The following is a 22,663-nucleotide window of genomic DNA, read 5'->3' on the forward strand; positions in this document are numbered from 1 at the left end:
AGTACGCCTACAATCGTGCAAGACACTCTACAACCAGCAAGTCCCCCTTCGAGGTCCCCTTTGTCGCCATTGGACATCCTTCCTCTACCGCTTCAAGAACGAGCAAACATGGACGCAAGTACAAGAGCTGCCTACCTCAAGAAGATGCATGAAGAAACACGTTCCACGATCGAGCGCCACGTGCAACGCCTCTCCTCCAAGCTCAACATCAACAAGTCTCCGATGGTGTTCCAATCGGGTGATCAAGTATGGATACATCTCCGCAAAGACCGCTTCCCCAACGAACGCAAGTCCAAGCTACTACCATGAGCCGACGGCCCATTCAAGGTGATCGCACGATACAACGACAACGCCTACAAGGTCGACATCCCATGCGACAAGTACAACATGAGCGACATCTTCAATGTCAAAGACTTGGCCAAGTACCATGGTGATGAAGAGCACGATCCGTGGATGGATCTCTCCCAAGGGGGGGAAGATGATGCGGAGCATCCTTCAACTACTCGCATCGACACTCCATCACCAACGCAAGCTCCAAGTGGACCAATGACACGAGCACGTGCACGCACCATCGAAAACGAGGTTGATTCTCTCCTCTTCGAGTTTCGCTCGGTTTCACATGAGAGTTGGATTGTACTATCATCAGAAACATTGTGCATGCTTAGGTACCAAGAAAACAATGGTGAGAAGGAGAAGATGGAGACTCAAGTGATCTCGAGGCAAGGGAAGGAAGAGAAGGAAGAAGAGGACGAGAAGGAGAAGACCGAGGAGAAGAAGAGGCTGCAGCCCCTGGACTCCCCGGGTGCCCGGCTGCCAAGGCCCCGGGTGCCCGGCCACAGCCTGGGAGGCGACCCAGCCGGCCCCGAGTGCCCGGCCCCAAGGCCCCGGGTGCCCGGCCTACCTCCAGGGCCACGCCAGCTGTCAGGACCCCGACTCGATGTCACATCGATCTAGCCGGTAACACCTCATATCACTTTGCGGCCTCACGCACGGTATCCCCACGGGTGTCGTCTTACCTTTGCCCGGGACCGTTTGCGCCTTTTGGCTCACGTATATGATAGTGTCGCTAGCATCCATATGATAAGGAGCCCGGGCTGACATGACTAGTCGTAAACCCAAAGTGGCACAGACTTACAGGGACAGGCATCCATGACCCAGCTTCGAACGTGTCGGTCATCAGCAAGTGGGTCCGGGCTGTAGCACTGGGCTAGCAGGACTCCGGTAAACCGGGCTGTAGCGGGCTAACAGGACTCCGGTACTCAAAGCGTGACATTTCCCCGAAGGGACAGACACAGGAACGAAGAAGGACACATGCCGGCCAGCCTAAGTGTTCCAGAGCAGTAGCAAGCTACCATGGCTCAGCGGTAACACTAGGAGACATTTCCCGGTAAGAGAGGCTACTAAAGATAAACAACTAGATAGTCAGATCCCACACATACCAAGCATTTCAATCATACACACAATATGCTCGATATGTGCAAATACAATGAAGCATCACAACATGACTCTATGACACAAGTACTTTATTTAGGGCTCAGGGAGCCATACATAACATACACAAAGGTACGGGTCTCACGACCCAACATACAAGTCATACAGTCATACAAACCAACAGCGGAAGTAACTTGTCTGAGTACAGACAACTAGTAAAATAAAAGAGGCTTGGAAAGCCTAACTATACTACGTGGTCCTCCACAAGCTCAGGGTCACCACCTGGGTCTTTAGCCTACTCGTTGATGTCAACGTCTACATAGAACCCATCAGAAGGGGTTGCAGCGTCTTCTGTAAAAATGTAGATTATAGCAACATGAGTACAAAGGTACTCAGCAAGACTTACATCAGATCCTACATACATGCATATTATCAAAAAGGGTTGGTGGAGTTATTGCAGCAAGCCAGCTTTGACTCTTGGCTAGACTATCCTACGATACTCCAACTTGAAATGGTTTTGCGCACACGAGTCCACTATTCACCACTTCAATACACTACCGAGGATCCACCTCCGTCTTCCTACGGAAGAGCCATCCTCGGCACTCACACTTATCTTGAGGCTTTTAGTAGTTTCCATTTACTTGTCTATGAACTGTATAGGCAACCAAGTAGTCCTTTACCGCGGACGCGGCTATTCGAATAGATCATGATAACCCTGCAGGGGTGTACTTCTTCATACATGTTTCCACCACTTAGCGTCTGCACACGACATGTGCTCGGCAGACTTCAAGCGAAAGCCGACGTGGGTGTAGACCACGACCTACCTAAACACTTAAGCCTCTAGTCCAGGTTTATCGCCTATTCAGGTTCCATCCGCAGGGAGTCCGGCCGAGGTTTCCCATACGGCCCCGAACGATGTGAACAGGGTTCCCGAGATACCTAACGGGTATTCGGTACACCCGGCCACGTACCTACCGCATCACAGCCCACCCCTACGGTCAGCGCTGTCCACGGCCTCCAGTAGGCTACAAACACCAGAAACTACTTGCAACTCCTGGACAGAGAGCTAGGGTGAATAAGAAGTCGAGCGGGGTCATATTTCAGGGCCCAATGTATGGTAGTAGCTGATTCTTAAATCACACATACAGATCTCAGTGCTTAAGGTCGGCTTCAATGAAACAACCCACCATGTACTCCTACATGGCCTCTCATCGATACCTTTACCAAATCGTGTTCACCACACCACTCTCATTACCGACATAATCATTTCACTCTAGCCCATCACCCAGATGAACCAGACCTGACACGACTCTAAGCATAGCAGGCATAGCAAGGTAGGAACAACACATACATATGGCTCAATCAACTCCTACACATGCTAGTGGGTTTCATCTAGTTACTGTGGCAATGACAGGTCATGCAGAGGAAATGGGTTCAACTACCGTGGCACACAGCAGTTTGAAACGCGTTGTCTTAATGCAGTAAAAGAGAGCAGGAGCGAGAACATGGGATTGTATCGATATGATCAAATGGTTGGTTGCTTGCCTGATGGTTCGATGCACGGATACGGTTCTTCGTTAGGGTAATCACGGTACTCCTCGGGGACAGAACCTGTCGCAAAGGACATCGATACACAAGCATCACCAAACAATGTGCAACAATATGATGCATGCATGAAACATGGCAATATGAGTGTGTTGGGCTAATGCAACTAAAGCCAGAAGGGTTTGAACAAATTTGAATCAAAGATTCAAATTCCAAATTCAAATATGGCCTTTTAAAGTGCCTTTTCTTGTTCTGCTTAAAACATCAATTTAACTTGTTTGATCATGCATGAAAATAGTACAGATGGATAGATTGGATTTTTCTGATCATTTTTCATATATAATTTGTCCAATTTGGAGTTACAGAATAAAAGTTATGAATTTTTGAAGTTTAAATAATATTCTGGAATTTCCTGATTTAATTTAAATCCAGAAAATCAATTACTGCGTCAGCCTGACGTCAGTGTGACGTCAGTGGTCAACTGAACAGGTCTGGGTCAAACCTGACAGTGGGTCCCGCATGTCAGGGTGATTATTTTAATTAAAATTTAATTAAAACTAATCCTGTTTAATTAACAGGGCTGGGCCCCACCTGTCATTGACTCAGGGGAGTCAACCAGGGCCCACCCGTGGTCAAGGTCAAAGTCGGCTGCCGGCGTTTAGTCGCCGGCGAGCCCGACGCGGCGGCGGAAGTGGTTTTGGCCATTTCGGCCACCAAATGGGTCGCGGAGACCACCGGAGTGGAGCTGAGGACAACCCGCAGCTCTTGGCGGAGTCCGTTGGGGTCGGGGTGGCCGGAGTCGACGGCGGCGAGCTCGGCTGCGGCCGCCGGGGTTCGGTCGTGCACGGAAACGGGGTTGGAGCTTGAAGTCGAGTGAAGCGAGGCGCTAGGGATGCTCTACGGGGTCTTGCGAACTCGTTGGACTCGCCGGGGTGACCAAATGGTCACCGGAGCTGCGTCGACGGCGAGCTCGGCGACGGCGGAGGTTCGGCCGTGGTGGGGAGGAGGCTACGGTGGGGGAACGAGGGGGAGAAGAGGGGGAAACGGTGGCGTAGCTCACCGCGGTTGCAGTGGGCGTCGAAGCGGGCTCGGGGACGCGCTGGAGACGACGAATTCGACGGCGACGATGGTCGGAGCCCGAAGAGGGGAACGGCGACGTGGCGGCGATGCAGGGCTTCCGGGGAGCTGTGGAGCGGTGGGGAGGAAGAGGGAGTCGAGGCGGAGCTTCTGAGCTGGTCGGGGGAGCGAGGGGTGGCTGGAGACGGCTGCTGTGGCGAACGGCGGCGACGATGGTGTTCGGCCGTGTGAGAGAGAGAGCGAGGGAGAGGAGAGGAGAGCCGGGGAAGAGTGAGAGAGAGCAGGGGGAGAGGCGTGGCGTCGTCCAGGGCATCGAGCGAGGAGGGGAGGGCAGGCAAGCAGGCGAGCAGGTGGCGTGGCGCGGTGGCGCGCGCGCGCCGGCCACACTCCCCTCCCTCTGTCGGGACGAAGACGACAGAGGAGGGAGGTGGGCTGGGCCGGCTGCTGGCTGGGCCAGCCAGCTGGCTGGGCCGCACAGTGGAGGAGCCCAGGTAAGCTCCTCCTGTTATATATTTTCTGTTTTTTAATTTCTGACATTTGTTTTGATTTAAATAATATATTAAATCATTTATTTAACTTATGCCAATTTTTGCAGGAGCCATATATATTATTCCAAAGCTCTTTTATAAATGGCATAATATTTGGGCATATATTAATATATATAATTAATATAATTCCAATGCAAATACTTATGCATTAATTCCAAATGCCCAAAATAAATGTCCATGAGCCACTAAAAATATTGGTTTGATTTTTATCTCTGTCCAATATTTTCAGAGAGCAACATGAGCATTTTCTTGGACCCTTTTGGAGAAATTTTTATTTGGGTCATTTTCAAAATGATTCTGAGGGTTTCACAGATCCCCATTTCAAGTTTCTGATGAAAGAGTAAACATGATGCAACACTCTAATGCCTGACTAGCTAGGATGTGACAACTCACCCCCACTCAAAAGAATCTCGTCCCGAGATTTGGGTTCCTCCAGGAAAAAGGCGGGATATTCAAGTCGAAGACGATCCTCCCTTTCCCAAGTTGCTTCATCCTCAGAATGGTGCGACCATTGAACCTTGAGAAACTTGATGTTATGACGTCGCGTGGTACGTTCGGCTTGATCGAGGATACGAATGGGGTACTCTCTATATGTAAGATTATCTTGGAGATCAAGCGTTTCGTGGTCCACTTCACGGATAGGATCCGAGAAGCAACGCCTGAGTTGAGAAACGTGGAAGACATCGTGAACTCTAGAGAGGTGCGGAGGTAGTTCCAACTGGTAGGCAACTTCTCCTCGTTTGGCGAGAATGCGAAAAGGTCCAATGTAACGAGGAGCCAATTTGCCTTTGATACCGAAACGATGGGTTCCCTTCAGAGGGGTGACCCGAAGATAAGCCTTCTCGTCAACCTCGAAAGTCATAGCCTTATGCTTTCGGTCATATTGACTCTTTTGACGGGATTGGGCTGTTTTCAACTTTTCACGAACGATACGAACTTGTTCTTCTGCTTCCTGAATCATATCCGGGCCAAAGAATTGTCTTTCCCCGGTCTCTGACCAGTTAAGGGGTGTTCGACATCGTCGTCCATAGAGAACTTCAAAAGGGGCTTTACCCAAGCTAGATTGATAGCTGTTGTTGTAAGCGAATTCGGCAAATGGAAGGCACTTCTCCCAGTCCATTCCGAATGAGATAACAGAGGCTCGAAGCATGTCTTCTAGAATCTGGTTGACGCGTTCCACTTGACCACTTGACTGAGGGTGGAAAGCGGTGCTAAAGGAGAGACGAGTTCCCATAGCATTTTGGAAACTTTCCCAAAATCGAGAGGTGAAAAGACTTCCTCGATCCGAGTTAATTTCCAAAGGAACACCATGGAGAGACACTATTCGGGAGATGTACAAATCTGCCAGTTGACTAGCGGTTATACTCTCACGAACAGGTAGGAAATGGGCTACCTTGGAAAGACGATCGACCACGACGAAAATAGCATTATTCCCTCTCTTGGTCCTGGGAAAACCGGTAATGAAATCCATACCAATTTTATCCCATTTCCATTCAGGAATAGCTAAGGGTTGAAGGGTGCCAGCAGGCCGTTGATGCTCTGCTTTTACACGACGACAGACGTCGCAATTAGCAATATACTGAGCAATTTCTCTCTTCATCCTAGTCCACCAGAACCTCTGGCGTAGGTCCTGATACATTTTAGTACTACCGGGATGAATGGTGAGAGGAGATTCATGAGCCTCCTTAAGGATCAACTGCCGTAGATGCTGGTTCTTGGGAACCACTAGACGGTTCTCAAAGTACACAACACCATGATCATTTGTAGAGAAACAACTAGCACCTCCGCTAGCAATGTTCTCTTTGATTTTAGATATTCCCTTATCTCGCTTTTGGGCAGCGATGATTTGATCCGTAAGAGTAGGTTTTGCTACCAAGGTGGCAAGAAAACCTTGAGGTACAATGTGAAGGTTAAGCTTCCGAAATTCCTCATGGAGAAGCGGTTGACTTTGTTGTAACATCAGGTTGTTACAATAAGATTTACGACTTAGCGCATCAGCCATGACGTTGGCTTTCCCTGGGGTATAGGTTATTCCTAAGTCGAAGTCTGTGATCAATTCAACCCAACGTCTCTGCCTGAGATTCAAATCCGGTTGGGTGAAAATGTACTTCAGACTTTGGTGATCAGTGAATATTTCGCAACGATTACCGAGGAGGTAATGTCGCCAGGTCTTAAGTGCATAGACTACGGCTGCAAGCTCTAGATCATGAGTAGGATAATTCTCCTCATGTGGGTGCAATTGCCGTGAAGCGTAAGCAATTACGTGTCGATCTTGCATGAGAATGCAACCTAGTCCTTGTCGCGAGGCGTCGCAGTAGATAACAAAGTCCTTGGAGAAGTCTGGCGGTACCAGTACGGGAGCAGAGGTCAGGCGTCTTTTCAGTTCCTGAAAGCTGTGCTCACATTGTGGAGTCCATTCGAACTTCTTATCTTTCTTGAGGAGTTCGGTTAGAGGTTTAGCAACTTTGGAGAAGTTCTCGACAAAGCGACGGCAATAGCTCGCTAAGCCTAGAAAACTCCGAACTTGCTTGACCGATTCAGGTGGAGTCCAATTAAGGACGGCTTGAACTCGCTCAGGGTTAACAGCAATACCTTTACCAGATATTACATGACCCAGATAGGTCACTTCTGACAACCAGAATTCACATTTCGAAAATTTGGCATAAAGGCGATGCTCTCGAAGTTTCTTCAACACTAGCCTTAGATGTTCGGCATGTTCTTCCTCGTTCTTGGAGTAGATGAGTATATCATCGAGATAAACTACGACGAATTTATCCAAATACTCCATGAAGATTGAGTTCATTAACCGAGAAAAGGTGGCTGGAGCGTTGGTTAAACCGAAGGACATGACGGTGTACTCGTATTGGCCATAACGAGTAACAAAGGCCGTTTTAGGAATGTCCCCGTTTCTGATTTTGATTTGATGGTATCCCAACCTCAAATCCATCTTGGAGAAGACTGAGGATCCAGCGAGCTGATCATACAGGTCGTTGATCCTGGGAAGCGGATATTTGTTCTTGATTGTGACCAAGTTGACAGGTCGGTAATCTACAACCATCCGGTCCGTACCATCCTTCTTCTTGACGAATAGGACGGGGCAAGCCCACGGAGATGAACTAGGGCGGATGAAACCCTTTTTCAAGGATTCATCGAGTTGTTTCTTAAGCTCGGCTAGTTCTAGTGGTGCCATCTTATAAGGTCTTCTAGCAATCGGAACGGTTCCTGGAATGAGGTCTATTACGAACTCAACATCCCTGTCAGGTGGAACACCTGGCAATTCCTCTGGAAAGACATCCGGGAAGTCACGGACTACCGGAACGTCCTCAAGGTCTGGCAAAGGGCTGGCGTTAAGAGAATATAATTGTCGCTTGGCTATTCGGGTCAAGACATTGACTATCTTCCCCGAAGGATGGGTGAGTTGAACAGTCCTAGAGAAGCAATCAATTTGGGCATGATGAGCTGACATCCAGTCCATACCCAGAATGATATTAATATCTGAAGATTTAAGGGCTATCAAAGACGCAAGGAAAACAAGTCTGTCGACTTGGATCTCATTTCCATAACTTACCCTAGAGGTCTGCCATCTAGACCCGGGAGTAGAAATTTCCATAGTGGATGGCAAGTCACAGAATGCAACGTTATGCAAACGAGCATAATTTTCAGATATAAAAGAATGAGAGGCTCCTGTATCGAAAAGAACAGATGCCGGGTGGCAATTAACAAGAAGCGTACCGAGAACGACGTTGGGATCCTCTTGAGCTTCTTCGGCAGAGATACAGTTGACATGGCCACGTGAAGCGGTGACCGGTTTAGCATGGAAACACTTTCCCTGTCGGCTTGCCACGGCCAACAGCTTTAGCAGATTGATTGGGGTTGGTCTGGGGACACTCACGCATATAGTGACCAGATTCCCCACACTTGAAACAAGTCACGGAACTGGTACGTGGAGGAGCATTATTGGTTGGACCCCCATAGGGCTTGGCTGGAGCAGACTGTTGAACAGGGCGAGGCGCCTGGAAAGATGGCCTCGGTGTGAATCTAGGTGGCAGGGCGGTGTTGGGTACCCACACGCGGCGCTTCTGAGGACCAGCACCGGATGAGGAACCCATGTCACGTCCATGCTTGCGTGTTGCGTCATAGTCAGTCTGACCAGTTTCAGCACTGATGGCTTTGTTGACAAGTTTCGAAAAAGATGTGCACTCATGCAGACGGAGGTCGCAGGCGAAGCTCAGGACTAAGGCCCTTACGGAACCTTGCTTGCTTCTTGGCGTCAGTAGACACTTCCTCAGTTGCATATCGGGCGAGATTACCAAACTCCCTGCTATAGGCATCCACAGAAAGTCGGCCTTGGGTGAAACTGCAAAATTCTTCACGTTTACGGTCCATGAGACCCTCCGGAATGTGATGTTCACGGAAAGCCTCGCTGAATTCAGCCCAAGTAGTGACATGGCCCGCTGGGCGCATAGCTCCATAATTCTCCCACCATAGACTGGCGGGGCCTTCAAGATGATATGCAGCAAAGGTGACCTTGTCAGCCTCCGCTACCAGCGCAGAACGCAGTTTGTGAGAGATACTGCGAAGCCAGTCATCAGCGTCGAGAGGCTCGGCGGAGTGGTGGAACGTGGGTGGATGCAATTTGATAAAATCACTGAGTGACACCACGTTAGCCCTCTGATGGTGTGCTGTATTCTGTTCAATACGCTCCAACAAACGGTTGTCTCCCGCTTGTTTCTCTCAGCTTCCATCATAACCTCGGCTAGCGAAGGAGGATGAGGCAGATTTGCATCCCTGGCTTCACTGCCTTCGGCCTGCTCTTGGGAAGCAGGGTTAGCGCGCGTGTTGACCATCCTAGGTAAACAAGACAATGATTTAGTCAGGATGATAAAATTCCGACATAGGATACATAATGTAAGGAATAACTCGGAATGCAAGATGATCATCCGTATGACATGGTAGATACAGAAACTGCTTCTTTATTCCATCGTCATACACACCATACAGGGTTTAGTACAAGACCAAACAAAGTACTATTATGGTGAAAAGAGGATTACATCTCATCGGAGGCATCCCAAGCTCCTATACATTATTTTTCTACACCTCCGGAAAGAGTACAAACTAGGTCATATCCCACGAGTCACGTGGGACGATAGACGACACAGCTAGTGCGAACTAGTGATACTACCACTAACTCAGACCGATCCGTAGTAGTCCTCATAGAAGTCACCTCCATAGCCTGGAAGTTCAACATGATCATCCGGAAACAGACGATCTCGCGGAGCTTGTGGACCATAGGGGCTAGGATGAGGCCTTGGACCAACAGACGGTGGCCTGCGGGGACCGCGAGGTGGGGTGATGCCTCCTACATCACGCCAAACCATCACGTCCGGCAGAGCAGATCTCACAGGATAGAGATCGCGCATATCTGAATATCCAGCTTGCACCGCCGGTGCGAACCGAGTCAACGTGGCCCAGTGGTCAGCACGGGTATTGAAGAGCTCTAACCTTAAGGCCCGATTTTCACGGTCCTTATCCTCGAGCATCTCAGCAGTGGTGCGAGTCCGTGAATCCTCCTGAGTGGGGTCAGCATAGATAGCCTGGAGATACCCTTGTGCTCCCGGAAGTGATCCTGGCATATACCGGAAATCAGAGTCCCGAAATAGACCAGATCTGACTCGCATAATGGTCATCATAGAGTAGGTGGCGTCCTGCACAGCCATCTCAATAGTAACCCCGAGTCCATAGGAGCAGTGAAGAGGCTCGGTGGATCCAGGATACGATGGAAATATCCTGACAGTGCAGAGATACTGGCTTTGATTGAAGTCCCGGAATTGCTCTTCGACCATGTACTCAGGATACCAGCGGTATCCAGCCTCAGTCATTACCCTGACCAACTTTACGCAGTATGGCCGGGTACATCTAGGCATCGAGTCAGGCGAACCACTTGATTGAGGTCGCGAGTGGCCATCTGAAAGCACATTGATAATGCAAAGGCATTAGAACTTCTAGCAAAATTTCAGCAGCATAACAGCTGTAAATGCTCAAAAAGGATATTGAGACATTTGACAAAGGATTTCGTACATACTCAACATCATCATATCAAAGTTCTGAAACCATTCTAACAACATAATGTGGTAGTAGAACTGAACTAGGCTGGTAACCATCAAACTTATAAGGTACTACTGATTAGTAACTCGTGATCCTGATAGAGAGAACAGATCCTAATTCCTTAACCCCCGGTGGAAGAATGGACTGACTCAGATCAGAAAGTCATAAGGTATAAGGAGTAAAAAGAGCCTTACGTTCCAACCCACAAACAATTCCCCTACATATAACTAAAGAATTTCTAGACTCAACATCGACCAGTTTGGCTTGGAGAACCTACAGGCAGTCCGGCTCTGATGCCAACGCTGTCATGACCCCGACTCGATGTCACATCGATCTAGCCGGTAACACCTCATATCACTTTGCGGCCTCACGCACGGTATCCCCACGGGTGTCGTCTTACCTTTGCCCGGGACCGTTTGCGCCTTTTGGCTCACGTATATGATAGTGTCGCTAGCATCCATATGATAAGGAGCCCGGGCTGACATGACTAGTCGTAAACCCAAAGTGGCACAGACTTACAGGGACAGGCATCCATGACCCAGCTTCGAACGTGTCGGTCATCAGCAAGTGGGTCCGGGTTGTAGCACTGGGCTAGCAGGACTCCGGTAAACCGGGCTGTAGCGGGCTAATAGGACTCCGGTACTCAAAGCGTGACGTTTCCCCGAAGGGACAGACACAGGAACGAAGAAGGACACATGCCGGCCAGCCTAAGTGTTCCAGAGCAGTAGCAAGCTACCATGGCTCAGCGGTAACACTAGGAGACATTTCCCAGTAAGAGAGGCTACTAAAGATAAACAACTAGATAGTCAGATCCCACACATACCAAGCATTTCAATCATACACACAATATGCTCGATATGTGCAAATACAACGGAGCATCACAACATGACTCTACGACACAAGTACTTTATTTAAGGCTCAGTGAGCCATACATAACATACACAAAGGTACGGGTCTCACGACCCAACATACAAGTCATACAGTCATACAAACCAACAGCGGAAGTAACTTGTCTGAGTACAGACAACTAGTAAAATAAAAGAGGCTTGGAAAGCCTAGCTATACTACGTGGTCCTTCACAAGCTCAGGGTCACCACCTGGGTCTTTAGCCTACTCGTTGATGTCAACGTCTACATAGAACCCATCAGAAGGGGTTGCAGCGTCTTCTGTAAAAATGTAGATTATAGCAACATGAGTACAAAGGTACTCAGCAAGACTTACATCAGATCCTACATACATGCATAGTATCAAGAAGGGTTGGTGGAGTTATTGCAGCAAGCCAGCTTTGACTCTTGGCTAGGCTATCCTACGATACTCCAACTTGAAATGGTTTTGCGCACACGAGTCCACTACTCACCACTTCAATACACTACCGAGGATCCACCTCCGTCTTCCTACGGAAGAGCCATCCTCGGCACTCACACTTATCTTGAGGCTTTTAGTAGTTTCCATTTACTTGTCTATGAACTGTATAGGCAACCAAGTAGTCCTTTACCGCGGACGCGGCTATTCGAATAGATCATGTTAACCCTGCAGGGGTGTACTTCCTCATACATGTTTCCACCACTTAGCGTCTGCACACGACATGTGCTCGGCAGACTTCAAGCGAAAGCCGACGTGGGTGTAGACCACGACCTACCTAAACACTTAAGCCTCTAGTCCAGGTTTATCACCTATTCAGGTTCCATCCGCAGGGAGTCCGGCCGAGGTTTCCCATACGGCCCCGAACGATGTGAACAGGGTTCCCGAGATACCTAACGGGTATTCGGTACACCCGGCCACGTACCTACCGCATCACAGCCCACCCCTACGGTCAGCGCTGTCCACGGCCTCCAGTAGGCTACAAACACCAGAAACTACTTGCAACTCCTGGACAGAGAGCTAGGGTGAATAAGAAGTCGAGCGGGGTCATATTTCAGGGCCCAATGTATGGTAGTAGCTGATTCTTAAATCACACATACAGATCTCAGTGCTTAAGGTCGGCTTCAATGAAACAACCCACCATGTACTCCTACATGGCCTCTCATCGATACCTTTACCAAATCGTGTTCACCACACCACTCCCATTACCGACGTAATCATTTCACTCTAGCCCATCACCCAGATGAACCAGACCTGACACGACTCTAAGCATAGCAGGCATAGCAAGGTAGGAACAACACATACATATGGCTCAATCAACTCCTACACATGCTAGTGGGTTTCATCTAGTTACTGTGGCAATGACAGGTCATGCAGAGGAAATGGGTTCAACTACCGTGGCACACAGCAGTTTGAAACGCGTTGTCTTAATGCAGTAAAAGAGAGCAGGAGCGAGAACATGGGATTGTATCGATATGATCAAATGGTTGGTTGCTTGCCTGATGGTTCGATGCACGGATACGGTTCTTCGTTAGGGTAATCACGGTACTCCTCGGGGACAGAACCTGTCGCAAAGGACATCGATACACAAGCATCACCAAACAATGTGCAACAATATGATGCATGCATGAAACATGGCAATATGAGTGTGTTGGGCTAATGCAACTAAAGCCAGAAGGGTTTGAACAAATTTGAATCAAAGATTCAAATTCCAAATTCAAATATGGCGTTTTAAAGTGCCTTTTCTTGTTCTGCTTAAAACATCAATTTAACTTGTTTGATCATGCATGAAAATAGTACAGATGGATAGATTGGATTTTTCTGATCATTTTTCATATATAATTTGTCCAATTTGGAGTTACAGAATAAAAGTTATGAATTTTTGAAGTTTAAATAATATTCTGGAATTTCCTGATTTAATTTAAATCCAGAAAATCAATTACTGCGTCAGCCTGACGTCAGTGTGACGTCAGTGGTCAACTGAACAGGTCTGGGTCAAACCTGACAGTGGGTCCCGCATGTCAGGGTGATTATTTTAATTAAAATTTAATTAAAACTAATCCTGTTTAATTAACAGGGCTGGGCCCCACCTGTCATTGACTCAGGGGAGTCAACCAGGGCCCACCCGTGGTCAAGGTCAAAGTCGGCTGCCGGCGTTTAGTCGCCGGCGAGCCCGACGCGGCGGCGGAAGTGGTTTTGGCCATTTCGGCCACCAAATGGGTCGCGGAGACCACCGGAGTGGAGCTGAGGACAACCCGCAGCTCTTGGCGGAGTCCGTTGGGGTCGGGGTGGCCGGAGTCGACGGCGGCGAGCTCGGCTGCGGCCGCCGGGGTTCGGTCGTGCACGGAAACGGGGTTGGAGCTTGAAGTCGAGTGAAGCGAGGCGCTAGGGATGCTCTACGGGGTCTTGCGAACTCGTTGGACTCGCCGGGGTGACCAAATGGTCACCGGAGCTGCGTCGACGGCGAGCTCGGCGACGGCGGAGGTTCGGCCGTGGTGGGGAGGAGGCTACGGTGGGGGAACGAGGGGGAGAAGAGGGGGAAACGGTGGCGTAGCTCACCGCGGTTGCAGTGGGCGTCGAAGCGGGCTCGGGGACGCGCTGGAGACGACGAATTCGACGGCGACGATGGTCGGAGCCCGAAGAGGGGAACGGCGACGTGGCGGCGATGCAGGGCTTCCGGGGAGCTGTGGAGCGGTGGGGAGGAAGAGGGAGTCGAGGCGGAGCTTCTGAGCTGGTCGGGGGAGCGAGGGGTGGCTGGAGACGGCTGCTGTGGCGAACGGCGGCGACGATGGTGTTCGGCCGTGTGAGAGAGAGAGCGAGGGAGAGGAGAGGAGAGCCGGGGAAGAGTGAGAGAGAGCAGGGGGAGAGGCGTGGCGTCGTCCAGGGCATCGAGCGAGGAGGGGAGGGCAGGCAAGCAGGCGAGCAGGTGGCGTGGCGCGGTGGCGCGCGCGCGCCGGCCACACTCCCCTCCCTCTGTCGGGACGAAGACGACAGAGGAGGGAGGTGGGCTGGGCCGGCTGCTGGCTGGGCCAGCCAGCTGGCTGGGCCGCACAGTGGAGGAGCCCAGGTAAGCTCCTCCTGTTATATATTTTCTGTTTTTTAATTTCTGACATTTGTTTTGATTTAAATAATATATTAAATCATTTATTTAACTTATGCCAATTTTTGCAGGAGCCATATATATTATTCCAAAGCTCTTTTATAAATGGCATAATATTTGGGCATATATTAATATATATAATTAATATAATTCCAATGCAAATACTTATGCATTAATTCCAAATGCCCAAAATAAATGTCCATGAGCCACTAAAAATATTGGTTTGATTTTTATCTCTGTCCAATATTTTCAGAGAGCAACATGAGCATTTTCTTGGACCCTTTTGGAGAAATTTTTATTTGGGTCATTTTCAAAATGATTCTGAGGGTTTCACAGATCCCCATTTCAAGTTTCTGATGAAAGAGTAAACATGATGCAACACTCTAATGCCTGACTAGCTAGGATGTGACACCAGCCCACCCCGGGTGCCCGGCCAGCTGGCCCCGGGTGCCCAGCCTGGCCTGGGCCGCGTCCAGCCCACACCCCGGGTGCCCGGGCCATCACCCCCGGGTGCCCGGCCGGCCCCACCCAGCCTCCTGCCACCGCCCCGGGTGCCCGGGCTTTGGACCCCGGGTGCCCGGGCTTTGGACCCCGGGTGCCCGGTCTACTGCCAGCCGGCTCCCCTGACCGGTCCGGGTGCCCGGACCCTTCCTCCGTGGCCACATGTTTTGATCTTTTTGGGCCTGGTATGCACCTCCCTTCATGTATTTCATCCCTAGACTATATAAGTGCACCCCCTAGGTCCTTTGGAAGGTTAGCAAAGATTAGACTAAACATTTGTGAGCCTTTGCTCCTTGTATCCCCTCCTCTAAGGAGCTCAAGCCCCCACCTTGGGAAGAATCCATAGGATTATCAAGGCCTCCTCTTGGAGAAGATCATCAAGACCTCACATAGTGGGAAGAATTTTACCAAGTGCTACTCTCCTTGTATTGATCTTGTTAACTTGTGGATCTTATGTGTGCCCCTCTAGTGGATGTGATACTTGGGTTTGCCTGAGTGAATTGTTCTTGGTGTTCTTGGTGTTCTTGAGTTTTTCCTCCTTTTCCCCCTCCAAGAGTGAAAAGATCCTTCCTAGGGTTTGACCCTACAACACACGTCCTCGAATGAAAATAATGCCTCTTTGCACACAAAAGCATAGCAAATAGATTTTCTAAAATCTAGCTCATCAATATCAGATTTAGTGGCAAGTAAACATGCACTTTTCAATTTTATTTCAGAAGCAACACTAGATGGTTTATTATTAGGCTTCATTTGTAGCTCAAATTCTTTTGCCACAATCTGATTTTCACTCTTATTCTTCTCCTGTTTTGCTTTATTAGCTCTATTAATATCATCTTTCAAAATGGAATCAGGAGTCATAGGAAGCAAAGTAATATTTTTATCCTTATGAACAAGAGTATACTGATTGTTTCTACCATGGTGGACAGAATTTTTATCAAATTGCCATGGTCGACCAAGTAATAAGGAACATGCTTGCATAGGTACCACATCAAAATCAACATAATCAACATATGTAGAGATACTAAAATGCACACGAACAGTACATGTTACCTTAACCTTGCCGTTGTTGTTGAACCATTGGATGTAGTAAGGATGTGGATGTGGTCTTGTGGTGAGAGAGAGCTTCTCCACCATCTCCATGCTAGCCAAGTTGTTCCAGCTCCCTCCGTCTATGATGACGCGCACAGAACGTTCCTTCACAACTCCCTTTGTATGGAACAAATTATGCCTCTGATTTTGCTCAGCTTGTGTGACCCGCACACTCAAAACACGTTGAGCAACTAAACATTCATACCTGTTAGCGTCTTTAGGAGCCAAGTATTGCGTCTCATGATCAGAATCATCTCCACCGTGTTCTTCACGTGTAATAAGAGCCAACGTCTCCTCATCAGAGTCACTAGCGGACTCATACCCACCATCCTCAGTAGCAACCATCACACGCTGAGATTTGCATTCTCTCGCATAATGACCTCTTCCCTTACAACGATGACAAATAATATTACTTGTGTGCCCAGTTGATGCCATGGAAGAAGAAGAGCTCTGTGTAGGCCCGGCAGGTGCGCTCTTGGCAGATAGTGGTGGTTGTGCCTGCTTTCTGGTATCACGGCTGGAGGTGGCACCTAATGGAGGTGCTGGTGCAGTGGAAGTAGAAGATGCACGCGGTGTCCATGATGAAGGTCGACCTGTAGAAAAGTTAGTTCGCGCCAATGCTTGTCGATCCTGCACTTCACGTTCAACATTACAAGCAAGATGGAATAAACGAGTGATATTAGGATACTCCTTATACTCTAGAATGGTCTAAATATCTCTATTTAATCCACCCATAAAACGTGCAAGCATAGGTTCATTCTCCTCAACAATACTACATCTAATCATGCCAGTTTGTAATTCCTGATAATATTCTTCTACAGAATTTTTTCCTTGTCTCAAACGCTGCAATTTTTGAAGCAATTCACGTTGATAATATGGTGGAACCCAACGAGTAGCTGGAATAGGATATAATCTACAATGTTCAGACCACCAAACACATGCAAAGATAGTGAAAGCACAAACAGCAGCAGGAACACGTCTCTCCTCAGGATATTATAAACATGTAAATCGTTGTTCAGTTTCTAACTCCCAAGTAAGATATATATCAGGAACATATCTACCCTCAAATGGTGGAATATTAAATTTCAGTTTAGGAAGATGGTCATGATCTCATACCTGAGGGAGAGCCCTACCATTGTGATTATTTGCATGTGGACGACCTGGTGGTTGTGGTGCTGGTGGTTGCATGTAGTTCTGATTTTGATCAACCTCATCCTCGTAGTCTCCCGCATAATCATCCTCCGCATCAGCAGCAGGAGCCACAGAAGTATCAATAGCAGCACCAACAGTTTGGCCAGGCTGAAGAAGGACACGACTCGCTCGGTGGAGGGCTGTTTCGCGACGTGGAGGTAGTTGTTGTTGTTGTTGTTGTTGCAGAGGTGCGACAGGTGCAATCGGTGGAAGACGCGCAAGCAGTTCATTAAATCTGTTATCGAGCTTTGTTTCGAACGTCTTCTGATGAAGAGCATCCTACGGTCATCACCATGTCAAGAGTTCGTTTTGCAAGTGACACGTGTGACCTCTACTTCACATACACAAAGGTGAATCTTCTCCTTTACACGTGCTCACTTGACCCCTTTGAGGATGGTGTACTACTTGACACTTCTCCCGTGTGCATGCATAGGTATTGTCGGAGCTTCACGGATGTCAAGGAGGAGTGCAAGCGCCAAGGAACGACTACACCATCCGCGAGGGAAGCGTGGAAGAGAAGACGGAAGAAAGGAGAAGAAGACGGAGCGGCTACAGGAGCCAGGCCGGACATCCGGACCGCCGTCCGGGTCATCTGGGCTCAGCCGGATCATCCGGGTCCCCCTCTGGATCATCCGGATAAATGCGTCCGAAGGCATCCGAAGGCCTCATGTGAAGCCAGATCATCCGGGCCCCCTCCCGGATCATCCGGACGATGGCCGGATCATCCGGACCCCCATCCGGATCATCCGGGCCTTGCCTGCGTGCAACGTTTCGGGCCGAGGCCCATGTACCCATTCGCCCCCTCACTTACCCCTTCGCCCACTAGACTATAAATAGACATCCTCCTCGCCATTTTTAGGGTTAGCAAATATGATAGCTCATTCTTAGGTGAGCTTTGCTCCTACCTCTACTCTTGAGAGAGAGAGAGAGACTACCACTCCCATGGAGTTCAAGACCTCCATGTGAGAAGATCCTTCTAGGATTCAAGCCCTCATCTCCTTCATAGGATTTGGGATGAACTCTACCTTGTATCTTTCTCTTTGTTGTTCATGTACCTTGTGATCTTATGTGTTTGATTGTCTAGTGGATGTGTGATTGGACTTGTTCTTGAATGTTTTCCCTTGTGATTTCTCTCCGTTCTTTCCCGTGTTCATCGTGTTCTTCGAGGGATCCCACTCCAAACGTGAAAGATCGTCGCTATAGGGTTCCACCCTACATCATATGGTATCAGAGCCACGTTGATCACGTTTTTGGAGCCCCTACCCCTCTTTTTCTAGCTTGATTTGTTGTTTTCGTCCTAAATCCGAAAATCCCCACCAAAAATAGCCCCAAATTTTTTTGTGATTTGTTGGTTTGATGATGTTCTGTTGATTTTGATCCGTGGATTTGCTTGATTTCAAGTGGATCTAGCATTTCCCCAAGTTTCCCCACCTTCCATCCATGAAATCCCTCAAATTTCCCCCCCGAAAATCATCCATTTCCGCCCAAAAATTCGTCCCCGAGAGGAAATCCCGAGCAGTTTGACCTGCCCGGATCATCCGGACATCTCCCGGATCAGCTGGACCCTCTCCCGGACGTCCGGATACCCCACGCACCCAGAAAACAGAACCGGAGCTGACGAACCCGGATCATCCGGATGTACACCCGGATCATCGGGACCTAGCCCGGATCATCCGGACCTCCTCCCGGATGTCCGGTTAACCCTGACACTGCTTCGGCTGAAATCTTGTTTTGGCCGTAACTAATTCATCCGAACTCCGATTTTGACGTTCTTTAGCTCGATTTGAAGCTATTGACATCCCCCATCCCACAAAAATACCACCAACATCATTTGACTCAATCATATTTTCTGAAATTTGGCAAGTTTGCCTAGGCCCTCCACCATATCATCCGCATTACCACCTCCGACTTCCGCAACCTAACCCATTTTGTTCCCCATAGCATTAGTGGTTGCTTGAGTAGTGATTCGAGTCTCCTAAGGTGTTTCGGCTACTTAGGGACGATTGCTTCTTCATCAACCACCACCACCACTTCCACATAACCCTGCCCATCATACACTTCCACCAACCCAACTTAACCCAATTGTCGTTTGAGCTTGTTCGAGTTGTGGCTTGTGTCTCCTAAGGTGTTTCGGCTACTTAGGGAGGCAACTTCAACTTTGACACGTGTATAGCCCGTCATCCCACCTCCGCATTGCCTAGTGCACACCACCACCGCTTTCCGCTACCACCATTTGACATTTCTCATTTGAGATTTTGAGTTTGCGGTTTTTCTGTTTCCTAAGGTGTTTCGGCTACTTAGGGACGAGTCTCCATCATCTTGGTATCTACACCAAGAACACCGCCACTCATCATCGCAAAGGACGGTAACCTCGACGACACCTTTGTATATTCCCTTGCAATTGCATTGTTAACCCCTAGCCCATTTTGCGTTACTTGCCTATCGAGACTAGCCATTTGAGTATTGCCGGCAACGTGACTTGTGCACATTAGTAGTCTACACCATCCATTGCATACATACCATATCATCTTGGTATCATATCATCCATTGTGCCTCAAGTTTGTTCCCGCATATAAACAATTGCTATCTTGGTTTGTGCATTGTGCAAAAGTGGCCATAGAAAAAAAAAGAGAAAATAAAGCTTTTAAGCAAAAGAAAGAGAGCAAAGAGCTTGTAAGCAATATCCATAGCATCACAATATATCATACGGTATCATATTTGATCATCTTGGATCATTTTGTGAGAAACACCGGGAACCATACATATATAGCATACTTGGGATAGAAAGTTTATCCATTTTGCATCTTATAGGTTGTGCACAAGTGTCGTATCCGCCTATTGAGCAATCGTGCTAGCGTCTCTCTTGAGTTGTGCAACACGAGCGTTTTCCGTGGATTCCACATTTTGTGCTCATTCCTTGGTTGCACGACCCCATTTATCTATCCGTGTGTGTGTTTCCGTGAGCCACATATTGCTATTGGTCTACTTGTTTCGCTTGCGAATTTGTGAATCTCTTTCAACATTATTGACTCTTGCTAACATTTTGCATCAAATTTTTGTGCCACTATCCTCACCGAGCTCTACCATAAGCTTTACTTGATAGGTGTGAGTGAACAAGTCCGGTACCAATTCCACTATTCTTTCATCTCACATTGAGTGACACGGGATACATCCTCAACTTTGGGAAAAGGTAAATTGGTATTGTTTATCTCATTTCCTACTCACCTCTACTCGAGTCTTGTGATGGATAGGCAAGGCATTTCATCTTCGGTCTACAACAACAAAGACGAGTTCGATGCCATGAACAACAACTCCGACGCCAAGATGCAAGCTAAAATGGAGGAGATCAAAGCCCTCATCAAGTCCTACAAGCGATCTTCCTCATCTTCGAGAAGACGCTCAAGAGCACATGCTTCCGAGCTACCATCTCCGGCAAGATCACATCGGCATCGACACCATCACCAACAAGAACGTGAAGGTCAAGAGCCCTACATCAACAACCGCTCAATGACTTCACCATCTCCCTTGGCATCTTCGCCAAGCGACTTCAAGGCATCTTCGCCTACGGACATACGGCATCTTCGCCAACAAGAACCCCAAGACTACGCTCAAGAGAAGCTCCCCAAGCTCAAGTCCGCGACTTCCACGAGCTACTACGACCTCGACATCGACCACATGATTCCTTTCTATGGGACTCAAGAACCCGAGGAGTACCTCGAGTGGGAGCGTTTGATGGACGACTACCTCAAGCTACATCAAGTTCGTCCTGAAGATCAAGTGAAGTGCGCCACAAGAAACTTCCACGACTACGCCTCGATATGGTGGCTTCACACACCTTCGGAGAGCTACGAGATGAGTTGGCCCAAGACGAAGAGAGCTTTACGGCGAGAGTTTGTGCCTCCAACCTACACGGAACAACTTCGACGCCAATTGGAGAACACCATCCAAGGATCCAAGTCCATCGACAAGTACTTCAAGGAGATGATGATTGCCTTGCGACGAGCCGGCATGGACGACCCCATTTCGATGAAGTTCCACTTCATGATGGGATTACACAACAACATCTCAAAAACCATCTTCCTCGAGAACTACAAGTCCATCGATGACTACTACATTGGTGCTCTCAAGGCGGAACAAGAACTCATGAAGGCCAAGGATTCTCCACCCCAAGCAAACTTCGCGGCGACCAAGCTCTACGACAAGCATGAGGCTAGTACCACCAAGATGTCCAAGCCCGACGAGCTCCAAGACGATGCTTCCAAGTTTGACTTCACCGCCATCCCTCTTTGTGGCATTGATGGTGCCGAGTCTACTTCGACTCTTTTTCAAGACGGTGCGGTGATGAGTACGACTACGGAGACCCTCAAGGACCAAGCTTTGGAGGCGAGCGACAAGGTGGCGAGCAAGGATGATGCTTCCATCTTTGGATGCGAGAGTGATGATATGCCATCTTCGGCCTTCATCTATGGCGACGGTGACGAGATGATCGAGCATGGGATTTTCCCTTCGGTCATGGAGGAGAGTGATGATGTGCCATCTTCGGCCTTCATCCACGGCGACGACGACGAGATGGTTGAGCATGGGATCTTCCCTTCGACCACGGCGACCCATGATGACTTCAGTGACTTGTGCCACCATATTGAGAGTGAGAGTGACTTCACCACTAGCCCCATATATGATGAGTTGCCACAATTCCCATGTGAGGAGAGCCACAACCCCCACCACTTGAGTGAGATGAGTGACTCCACCATACGTGAGTTTGAGTGCACCTATTTTGAGGGAGTGAGTGAACCACCACATAGAGAGAGTGAGATAGTTGATAGGTCTTGTGAGGCCATTTGCATTTCTAACAACTTGACCTCTACCTCTATTGTGTCTTCTCGTTTGGTGCTAGGTCCCATTTATGATGACGCGCCGATCCTCGACGACTTCGTCCTCCCTTTGGACAAGACGATGGCCATGGTGGATTATGATGCACCGCCCACATGGTTCCATCAAGATGATGATGATGACCACCATTTGGTCTTTCCCACCTCACCTACACCACTTGAGTGGAATGACAAAGGTAACATAGGTGAAGGTGATGCTCTAGTCCCACTAGTGGACATTCTTGACATTGATTGCTTGCATGATGTTGATCCACCTATTGCCATGCTTCATGCTAGTATGATTTTCCCATGCGATGATTTGCCCATTTATGATGAGTATGATGATT

This window comes from Triticum aestivum, chromosome 6B (assembly GCF_018294505.1).
Source record: "Triticum aestivum cultivar Chinese Spring chromosome 6B, IWGSC CS RefSeq v2.1, whole genome shotgun sequence".
NCBI classification, from domain to species: domain Eukaryota; kingdom Viridiplantae; phylum Streptophyta; class Magnoliopsida; order Poales; family Poaceae; genus Triticum; species Triticum aestivum.